This window comes from Peromyscus maniculatus, chromosome 1, assembly GCF_049852395.1.
Source record: "Peromyscus maniculatus bairdii isolate BWxNUB_F1_BW_parent chromosome 1, HU_Pman_BW_mat_3.1, whole genome shotgun sequence".
Taxonomy (NCBI): Eukaryota; Metazoa; Chordata; class Mammalia; order Rodentia; family Cricetidae; genus Peromyscus; species Peromyscus maniculatus.
The window spans coordinates 86,706,218-86,717,780 of NC_134852.1; positions in this window are offsets into that span (position 1 = coordinate 86,706,218).

Below are 11,563 nucleotides of genomic sequence, written 5' to 3' on the forward strand. Positions count from 1 at the left end.
CCTGTGGATTTAAAAAAAAATTTTTTTTGAGTCAGGGCTTCTCTGTGTAGCTCTGGCTATCTTGGAACTCTCTGTAGACCAGGCTAGCCTCAAACTCAGAGATCTGCCTGCCTCTGCCTCCCAAGTGTTGACATTAAAGGCATGAACCACTATACCTAGAAATAATCTTTTGGTAAATATTTCTCCCAAAAGGACAATTTCCTTTATCCCCAAGCCCCAAAACCTTCCATATTTTCTGTAATTTTTCACTAAATGGTAGAGAGTGTGTATAACAGTACAGAGCAACATAAACAGCACTTATGCCAAAAAAAAAAAAGGGCACATGACTTCTCGCATTCATTCACCAGTGTTGGGGCATTGAATCACTCTAGTAAGGAATAGAGGGATTGTATTTGTTGTTGCTATAGTTACCGCCCCTACACACTGGCTTCAAATTCCTCTGGGATACCTTCATGCTTGATGAGACTGCACGGTAGAGGGTATTTCTGTGTTTCTACTTCCCTTTTGGCTTCCAGCCTTCCCTGTGTGCGTGCACCACACAGGGGACTTCCTAGCATGCTATTCTGCCTCCTACAGTGGTAATCTACAATTGCTTGTTACTAGTTGCTTGTGAGCCTTAGTGGGGTTCTCTGTTGTCCTAGAAATCCCTGTGTGCCTGAGCCTCAGAGGTGTAACTTCCTTTATGATCCTGCTCTTCTTCTTCCAGACAGCCAAACTCTACTATTTTCTCTACAACGGTCTTATGCAGGAGAGGCTTGCCTGGCTCTTCCTCGGCGGTAGGAGACCACTAATAACACAGCCTAAGATTCACGTTTGGAATGGCTTTCTACTCCTATCCCTGGAATAAAAAGGATGATTGCCTTTTACTTTTCCCACAATGGGTCTCCCCTAGTGGTGTTGCCTCCCAGTTTGTCCCCTTCCCTTGCACAGCTTAGAGCTTTTGTTCCACAGGGAGTAGGTTCCTGCAGCGTTGACAGTCCTCTCAATCACAGGAAAAAAAGGTCCCTGGTCTCCTTCCTCTCCGAAGTCTGCCCTCTAAGCCCTCCTCAGAGGTTCATGCAGAATAAGCTGCTAACGATGGGAACTTTCCTTGTGTATAGGGATCTCTGACTTTTTTTTCTTCTTTTTTGAGACAGGGTCTTACTGTATTGCCTTGGAACTCACTCTATAGACTAGACTGGCCTAGAACTCACTGAGATCCATCTGCCTCTACCTCCCAAGTGCTGGGATTGACAGCTTGTGCTACCATGCATGGTCAGATCTAATTTCTATGAAGTCAGTAGTCTATATCAGCTTTTACCAATTGTGCTAATCAATTTCATATTCTGTGACAAAATGATTGAAAAAGTTAACTTATTGTGCTGGTTCATTATTTTTTCTATTTTTATTTTATTTTATTATTTTATATTTGGTCAACTTGACCCAAGCTACAGTTATCTATGAGGAGGGAACATCCATTGAGAAAATGTCTCACTTGGCCAGTAGTGGCACTCTTTGATCCCAGCACTCTGGAGCCAGAGACAGGTGGATCTCCAAGTTCAAGCCCAGCCTGGTTTACAGAGTGAGTTCCTGGATAGCTGGGGCTGCATAAAGAAATCCTGTCTCTAAAAACCAAGGGTAGGGGGAGAATGCCTCCATAAGCTTGGCCTGTAGGCAAGTCTGTGGGGCATTTTCTTAATTAATGATTGATGTGGGAGGACCCAGCCTGCTAGCCTACTAGGAGGTAGTGCCACCCCTGGGCAGGTTCTCCTGGGTATATAAGATGGCTGAACAAGCTGTGAAGAACAAGACAATAAGCAGGCTTCTCCATGGTCTCTGCTTCAGTTTCTGCCTTACTTTCCCTTATGATATAAAATGTAAGCTAAATAAACCCCTTCCTCCCCAAGTTCGTTATGGTTAGTGTTTTATCACAGCAATCAAAAGCAAACTAGGACATTTACATTGACAAAAGGGTTTATTTTGGATCAAGGCCATTCTCAACTACATAGAGAGTTCAAAGCTACATAAGACCCTGTCTCTTAAAAAAGGAGGATAAAAATGCAAGTTTTAAAAAAAAGTAAATAATAAAGGTAAAATACTTTTAGTATTTTAGTATTTAGTCAGGGTTTCTATTGCTGTGAAGAGACACCATGACCACAGCAACTCTTATAAAGGAAGACATTTAATTGAAGTGGTGGCTTACAGTTTCAGAGGTTCAGTCCATTGTCATCATGGTGGGACATGACAGCATATAGGCAGACATGGTGCTGGAGAAGGAGTTGAGAGTGGAGAAGAAGCTACAGCTTGATCCCATGGGCAATAGGAAGTGGTCTGGGTGTGAGTATATCAGAGCCCTCAAAGCCCGCCTCCATGGTATCATACTTCCTTCCACAAGACCACACCTACTCCAACAAGGCCACACCGCCCATTAGTGCCACTCCCTTTGGAGACCATTTTCTTTCAAATCACTACAAATACTACTGAATACTTAACTATGATAGAAAGGAAATTGAGGAAACAGAAAATAAGACAAGAAAGGAAAATAGTAATAGAATTAAAATATGCAGGGACAAATAGAATTATACACCGGGGGCAAAACACTATGAAGCATTTGAGCAGCATCTCTCAGGGTCCTTGAAAACTGGAGTGTCAGGTATCTGCATGAAGCAGGCAGGCACTTGAACTTGTGGACTCTCATCTTCCCTGGGGTTTGTGCTGGTACAGAGCCTGGAGTGGACAAATGTCAGTATCTGTCAGAGCTGTCTCCACTTTAATAGCTTCTCTTCTTTGCCTTGAGAGGCCTCGGCTCACCGCACTCAGCTGTGCTGTCTGGGCTGGGCAGATCCTCTCATCTTCCCAAGCCTCCTGGCTCATACCTAATATAGCCAGAGGTGTCTCTTGAGTGCACTAGGAACATGGGAAGCAGCCACAGCTCTGAAATCTATCCTTGTGTCTCCTAGACTTCCTAAGGAGACTTCTGTCTCCTAAACTTCTAGTGGTATGTGCTTGTAATCCCAGCACATGGGAGGCTGAGGCAGGAAGATCAGAAGCTCAAGGTTGGGATGGAGGCATGGGGTTTGAAAAGATGGCTCAGTGGTTAAAGTCACTTGTTGCTCTTCCAGAGGATCCATGTTCAGTTCCCAGCACCCGAGTCCAGCAGTTCACAGCGGTCTATAACTCCAGGGGATCCGATGCTCTCTTCTGGTCTCTACATGTACCAGTATTCACGATGTCTTGATTTGCTTGCTAAAACACTGGCCAAAAGCACCTTGCTGACAAAAGGGTTTCTCTCCTCTTACACTCCCATGTAACAGTCTGTCACTGAGGGAAGTCAGGGCAGGAACACAAAGCAGGAACCTTGAAATGGAAGCCATGGAGGGGTGCTGCTACTGGCTTTCTCGCCATGGCTTGCTCAGCTTGCTTTCTTTAAGGACCCCGGACCACCTGCCCAGGGCTGGCACCTTTCCCAGTAGGCTGGGAAATTTTCTCATCAAGTAGAGATAATTCACTTCCAGCTTTTTCTATGTCCTCAGTGAAAAACGGATATACATACATACATTGACCTTTAATTTTTCATTTATTAATTTAAATGTTTCAGAGAGATTCTATTGAGTGAAACATTGGATCTGGTTGGTGTCTAGCCATGGTAGCACTCACCTGTAATCCCAGGGCTCAAAGGTGTAGGCAGGATCACGGATTCTAGGCTAGTATGACCTACGTAGTAAGTTCCAGAACAACTTGAGCCAGTCAAACAAACACACAAACTAAAACCCAATTGCTAGTTCATGGCTTGGCAAAGATTTTAGCTGAGACTCTCATTATGATGAATAAAATGCTTTGTTACCTTCTGTGTAATTAAATGTGGCCATATGACTAAACAGGAACCAAGAAGACATGGATGAAAGTGTTATGTGAAACTTCCTAAGACATCTTTCAAGAGAAAGAACCATTCCTGTGTTGTAGGATGTAGATGTGATTTCTGGAACTCCAACCATTTTGTAAATGCAGAGGTAACCTAGTAGGAGAAGATGAAAGAAATAAAAAGAAGGGCCATAATGAGGCTGGTTTAGAACTGCTGAACTCTATCTGGAATGCCCACCTACAGGTGGATTTTATGTGGGAGAAAAATACATGTTTTGAGAACCCTGTACCAAACTCAGTCCAAACCTCTGTACTTGGTGACAACTTATTTTCTGTATGCTTGAATTATTAAATAATTTAAATTTTAATTAAAGCAAAATTGTGTATACAATTTTTAAAAACACACACTGTCTTATTTAGAGTTTCTATTGCTGCAACAAAACGTCATGACCAAAAAGCAAGTTGGGGAGGAAAGGGTTTATTTGGCTTACACTTCCACATTGCTGTTCATCACTGAAGGAAGTCAGGATAGGAACTCAAACAGGGCAAGATCCTGGAGGCAGGAGCTGATGATGCAAAGGTCATGGAGAGGTGCTGCTTACTGACTTGCTTCCCATGGCTTGCTTCCTCATGGCTTGCTCAGCCTGCTTTCTTATAGAACCCAGGACCAGCCGCCCAAGGATGACACTACCCACAATAGGCTGGCCCCTCCCCATTTGGTCACTAAATGAGAAAATGCCTCACAGATGGAGACATTTCCTCAATTGAGGCTCCTTCCTCTCTGATGACTCTGTGTCAAGTTGACACACAAAACTGGACAGTACACACATTGAAGCCAGGCATGATGTTTGCGATCCCAGCAGAGGAAAAGGCGGCAGGATTTTGAGTTTGAGGCCTGCCTGACCTATATAATGGGACCATGTCTCAAAAAAATAAGCAAAGTAAACAAAAATTAAACATATGTTGAAGATGAAAATATTTTACTTTCATAGGGGTGGAGACAGTCTTTTCTGTGTAGCCTTGACTGTCCTGGAACTCACTCTGTAGACCAGGCTGTCCTCAAACTCAGAGACCCACCTGCGTCTGCCTCCCAAGTGCTAGGATTGAAGGAGTATACCACCACTGCCTGGCAAAAATTGTATTGCATTTTTTAATTTAATTTGTCTGTGCGTGTGATCGCAGGCCATGTACATGAAGATCAGAGGACAGTGTGTGAGTGTAAGTTCTCTCCTTACACTTGTGGGTCCTGGAGATTAAACTCAAGTCTTCCAGCTTGGTGGCAACTGCCTTTACCTGCTAAGGCATCTCAGCACCCCCACAAAAAAAAAATATTTTAAAATGTTAACACCATTCCTTCTGATACTAGGATTATGTGTGGTCGTTTTTATCTTATCTTTGTACACAATCAAATTTTCCACGTTGAACATTATTCGTCTAAATTCTTTTTTTTTAGTTTTTCGAGACAGGGTTTCTCTATGTCGTTTTGGTGCCTCTCCTGGATCTCAGTAGACCAGGCTGGGTTGAACTCACAGAGATCTGCCTGGCTCTGCTTCCCAAGTTCTAGGATTAAAGGCATGTGCTACCACCACCCAGGTTGTCTAAATTCTCTTTGTTTACCGCGGTATGACTTTTCTTTCTTTGTGGTTGCCCTCCTCCTGACCCCACATAGCCCCAGTGTGAAATGAGAACTACTGTAAATGAAGATGAGGACTTTTCTCCCCATCTGCAACCTTAGCTCCTGGTTAGGATCCTCAACTAAAACCTGGCACCAGTGCGAGCTCTTCCTCTGGGTCTTAGGTACCATGTTACAGGACATAATTAACATTATCTTGGGCACCTCAGAAACCAACAGCCATTTTTCTTGGATCTGAATGGTCTCGTTCTTCACAGCAAGGACTAAACTCATTAAAAGTATCGAAAACCCCTGAATTTGGAGGACATCTTTGTTTATCTCTTGATAAAAGATCTGAAATTCTATTTGCCTCATGCATTTATTTCTCTAATGCTGGAATAAAAATTACTCCAATTTACCAGATTAAAGCAACAACACATTTTATTTGAATAGTTGCAGGAGGGGGTGGGTATCAGAAATTCAGACACCACTTAAATGGGGGCCTCTGTTTCATGGCTCCCAATAAGACAAGAATCTAAGTGACAGCCTGGGCTTCCATCAACTCAAAGTCCAACTGAGACAGGACAGATACACTTCTAAACTCACCCTCACCGTTGCTGACAGGATTCAGGACCTGGGTGCTCTTGGGTTGAAGGTCACAGGGGTTCCATATATGTTGACCAGAAGCCATCAGTGGCTCCTCTCATCAAGCCTCTCCATCATGGCAGCTACCTCCATCAGAGCACATGAACAAACACAGGCAAGAACAAGAATGGGACCCTGGTGGCAGGAGAGCGAGACCTAACAAGGTGGAAATCACAGCTTTTGTGACCAAATCATGGAACCCATATCCCTATTGTCTCATCACATTCATGAAAAATCAGGTCTCGGAGTGCTAGCTCAAGCACAGGAAGGAGGTCACACAGAGGATTCAGCACCAGGAGTTGGGGGTTACTGAAACTCTCGGAGGACTGCCTATCTCACTAGGTCTCACCCTCTAGTCCATAAGTCCTTCCACAGTTTCTTCCAGGAGGCCTAGCAGGACCTCAAGCTAACTGGACTCCAAATGACCTCTTCTGCTTTCCCCGGTCCCGTTGAGACACCCAGCCATATTCATTCCTCCTTTCTTTCTCTTTGCAGCACAATCCAATTTGGCTTAGGCTTTCATAGGAGGCAAGTGGTAAACAGAAGAAAAGGAAAGCTTGTCTATAGCTAAAGACTTAAAAGATGTCCTGGTTTCCAAAAGAAATTCTGCCCCCTGGTTCAAACAAAACAAACTTTAAAAAACCCTCCCTGTGCTTGTCCGGTACACTTGACCCTGGGCCCCACAGTGCTCTATTCCTGTGCACAGTCACTGAAGCCACACTGTCTTTCTGAAAGAGTTATCTTGGCCTTAGCTGGAGCTCAGCTCCACAGAGGGACTTAAAAGGAAACAAGAGCTCTTGGTCCCGAGCAATAAAAAGACAAATGAGTCATAACAGTCTGGATTCTCCACCAGCCTCAGCAGTTCCGTGAATCGCCTCCATAAAAACCCGCCCTTCCATCCCAAGCTGGGCTCCAAGTGCCAAAGCCTTCCATTCAAGAGTTTTATAACTCAGCCCTGTGCTCAGAAATGTCACTACACATAAGAGGGCCTTTGATCTCTGGCCATACCCAAGCCCGGAGTCTGCAGCGAAGCGTGGTTTGATAACTATCTAAAGAGAAAAGTGCTTTGGCTTCCTCTCATCTATTTCTATTCTACTTTTAATAAGCTGCTTAGCTCTGGGCAGCTGCCCTCTGCCCTCTGAGCTTCATCTGAATCAGAAGTAAAACAGGCCTGCGGTTATGCGCTCAGAGAACTTTTCAAATAACGATGGTAGCACATAGTCATAAAGAGCTCACTGTGTGCTAGGCACTGTCCTCAGTTTGTGCAGGCTCTGGGGGTGCAAGAAGCTTGTGCAGACGAGGAAATGGGAGCATAGAGAAGCTCTAAGTGACTGACAAAGCCATAAAGCCAGTAAAGGGTGGAGTCAGAATTTAAAAAAAAAAAAAAGAGTGCATCTCCAGAGTAGATCTCACCCCTCCACAATGAGAAGAAATGATACACCTTATATATCCCAGTATGAAGTCATAAGAGTGTCTTTAATAAGAAAGAAACTTTGGAACAAAGTCCTAGACCTAAAAGCACATTCTTTTTCCAAGTACTGTTAGTAATCCCTTGGGTAAGGAGAGTGAATGGGCCAACTTTGTGCTATATGAAAACTTTACACAGGTTGTCAATGCTGAACTGAAGGCTCCAAGTCTGATTAATTTATGTCCTAAAACCTATGGGAAGTTGTCCTTCTGTGGAACATAAAGATAGAAGGGCTAGGGGAAGCTCCATGCTAACACACTTACCTAACATGTGCAGAGCCCTGGGTTTGATCCCTAGCAACAAAAAATGTATGAAACATGAGGACTTTATTACCTGCATACTGGGACACATCTGCACTCTCTGCATTCATACTGCTGAATGAGCCCAAGACCACCCTGGGCTACATAGTAAATTTGAGGCCTGGGCTACAGAGCAAGACCTTGCCTCAAAATAGTAGTAATAATAACAACAATAGTACATTAAAAAAAAAAAGGCTTCCTGATTCAAATTAGAAATCTGGACTCTTTTAAGTGTATTTTCATTAAGTATGGAAATACACAAAATACATCTAGGTCAGAAAATAATGATTGCTGTCATAAATAAGATGTATAATCTATCCTTTCAAACAGTGATATTTGAAAATTAGTTATGGGACATGGGTCTGTGGGTAAAGTGTCTGCTGCACACAAGGATCTGGCTTGGGATCCCTAGCACCCAGAAAATCCAGGGGTAGTAGTACATAATTTGTTCTTTTACTCTTTATTTTTTGACTCTTTGAGGGGCCTGCCACCCAGCTCCCAAATTAATCACATGGAGGCTTAGTATTACTTATAAACACCCGGCTTTAGCTTGGCTTATCTCCAGCCAGCTTTTCTTAAATTAGCCTGTCTACCTTTTGCCTCTGGGCTTTTACCTTTCTCTATTTCTGTATATCTTTCTTTACTTCTTACTCCATGTCTGGCTGTGTAGCTGGGTGGCTGGCCACTGGTGTCCTCTCTCCTTTTCTCATGCCTCAATCCCTCTTGCCGCCCGATTTCTCTTTTTCTCCTTCTATTTATTCTCTCTGCCTGCCAGCCCTGCCTATCCTTTCTCCTGCCTTGCTATTGGCCTTTCAGTTCTTTATTAGACCAATCAGATGTTTTAGACAGGCAAAGTAACATAGCTTCACAAAGTTAAACAAAAGCAACATAAAAGAATGCAACACATCCTTGCATCGTTAAACAAATGTTCCACAGCATAAACAAATGTGACACATCTTAAAATAATATTCTATAACAAGTACATATCTATAACCCCAGCACTGGGGCTCAAAGACTCGCCGGCCCTGGAGGCTTGCTGCAGGTAATCCAGCTGAAATGTTCAGTTCTGGGTCCAATAAGAGACCCTGTTTCAAAATACAAGGTGGCAGGACTGGATTGATGGATTAGCACCTAAGAGAACTTCATGCTCTTCCAGGAAACCTCAGTTCAGTGTCCACACCCATGTTGGACAGCTCACAACTGCAATCCAGTGCCCTCTTCTAGCTTCCGGCATACATACACACACATAAATAAAAATTAAATACTTTTTTAAAAGGAGGAAAACAATAGAGGAAGACAGCTGATATTGACTTCTGGCCTCCACATTCTCACATAGGGATTGCAAACCTGCATACATACACCATAAACAGCCAGGAAGTGGTGGTGCATGCCTTTTTAATCCCAGCACTCGGGAGGCAGAGGCAGGCAGATCTCTGTGAGTTCAAGGCCAGCCTGGGATACAGAGTGAGTTCCAAGAAAGGCTCCAAAGCTACACAGAGAAACTCTCTCTCAAAAAAAAGAAAAAAATATATATATATATACATACATACATATATATACCATAAACACAACATATAATAGCATATACACCATTCACACAACAGATACATACAAGAATCAGCTATTTCAAATGGATCCCAGAGAGCTGAGTGTGATGGCACATGTCTGTAATGTCAGGGAAACAGGAGAATCAAGAGTGCAAGCTCAAGGTGTTGTAGCTCACACCTTTAATCCCAGCACTGGGAGGCAGAAGCAGGCAGATCTCTGTGAGTTCAAGGCCAACCTGGTCTACAAAGTGAGTTCCAGGACAGCCAGGGGTATTACACAGAGATACTCTATCTCAGGAAAAAGAAAGAGTGCAAGCTCATACTCAGCTACATAAGGAGTTCAAGGCCAGCCTGGGGTACGTAAGACCTTCTCTCAAAAAAAAATGATTTTTTTTGAGAAATTTTGAGTAAAATATTAGTTATTTTAATATGCAAATAACTAATACAGTACAATCTACTTTCTTTTGGTGAGGCTGCCTTATTATCCTAGCCAAAAACCTTAGACTTTGACTGAAGTATTGAGAAATTGTTCTGTTTAGTGCGTGCGTTGTTGGGGATGGAACACAGGTCCCCACATGTGACAAACAAGCACTATGGTATCAAGCTGCCCCACTGCAGCCCAAGAGTTCTTTTTGGAATGAAATTGATAAGCAGGTAAAATACAAGCTTTTAGCTGTTCCAGACCACCCATTGGGGAAAACTGTCTGAAAGCATTTCAGAAAGTGTTTCTGGTGGTGATAATAGAACATCATTACTCTATTCAGTGCCATGCAGCTAAGAGAGCCCATAAACTTACTTTCCTGTTTAAACCGATGCACTGGGTTTCTGTCACTTGTTGCCTGTGGAGTCTGGACTAGTTCAGAGGTTAGCTCCCAGACTGTTCAGTTTCTGCTGACCACAGTAGGTAGTTTGAATCCCACAAGAACTAGGTACTCCAAAGCCATGGCCAAGAGCTGAGTGTGTCGGCTAAAATCACTTAGCAGTCTGTGTATAGCTGCAGCTGACTTAGGAAGCGTCTCAAAAGACCCAAGCCTTCAACTAGAGGTCATACAAAATAATCTAGGGAGTTAATAAACAGTACACACCACCACCACCACCACCACTGCCGCCACGGCCGCCACCGCCGTACCACTAGGCAAAGATACCACATATTTTCTTTGTAGAGGAAATAACCCTGAGCAGAGTACAGTTATGAATCAGTAGCTGCCTATAATTAGGGGCTCTCCCCCCCTTCCCCACACCCCTATAACATCTGAATTAAGGTAGAGAACAATGAACTGCCCATCAGTTGGTTGAAAATTAGCCTCATCTTTTCTCATGTTTCCCATGACTCAACTCCTGAGAAGCAGGCTGCTGCAAGTCAGGAAAACACTTCTTTGGAGAATTTAATACCTAAGTGGTTGGGAGGTTCCTTCTCTCTGTCAGCATCAAAATAATTCTACCTTGGGTCTTCCACGTAAGACTCAGCATGACTCAGGCATCCACTCCAGAATACCCACCTATTGCGTAATTCCAGGCCTTGTTTCTACATACAGAGCAGTATAGGAAACATATGTGCGTGCTTTTAAATGATAATTATACTAAACAGTGCACTCACCCACCCAGATGGAGACGTGCCTGACAAGTCATTTCCAAGCTCACCTGCTCGCCTCACTCTGCAGAGAATTAGTCACCGCACTGTCTTTAATGTTGAATATTCCCTTACATTAAAAAGAAAAAGGCAGTCATTGTTGCTTGGTGAGATGGCTCCATCAATAAAGTGCTTGTCCTGCAAGCATGGGAAGTGGAGTTCCGTTCCCAGGGAGCACATAAAAAAAAAAACCAGGCGGCAGCACAAGTCTGCAACCTCCGCTGAGGAAACAGAGACATGTAGATCCCTGGACTTCACTGGCCAGCCAGCCTAACGGTATTACTGAGCTCTGTGTTCAGTAAAAGACCCTGTCTCAAAACATAAGGTGGAGAGCAATGAAGGAATGCACCTGTGTAGACCTACATGCTTATACATCCATGGACACACATACACATATGAAGTAATTACAGTGATTGTCACACATGACATCTACTCGCGACATCCCCTCTTGGCTATCACCACGCCTAGGTGAAAGATCCTAAGGAAAAACTGAACAGAGAAGATGGCCTCAACCATCTTCAC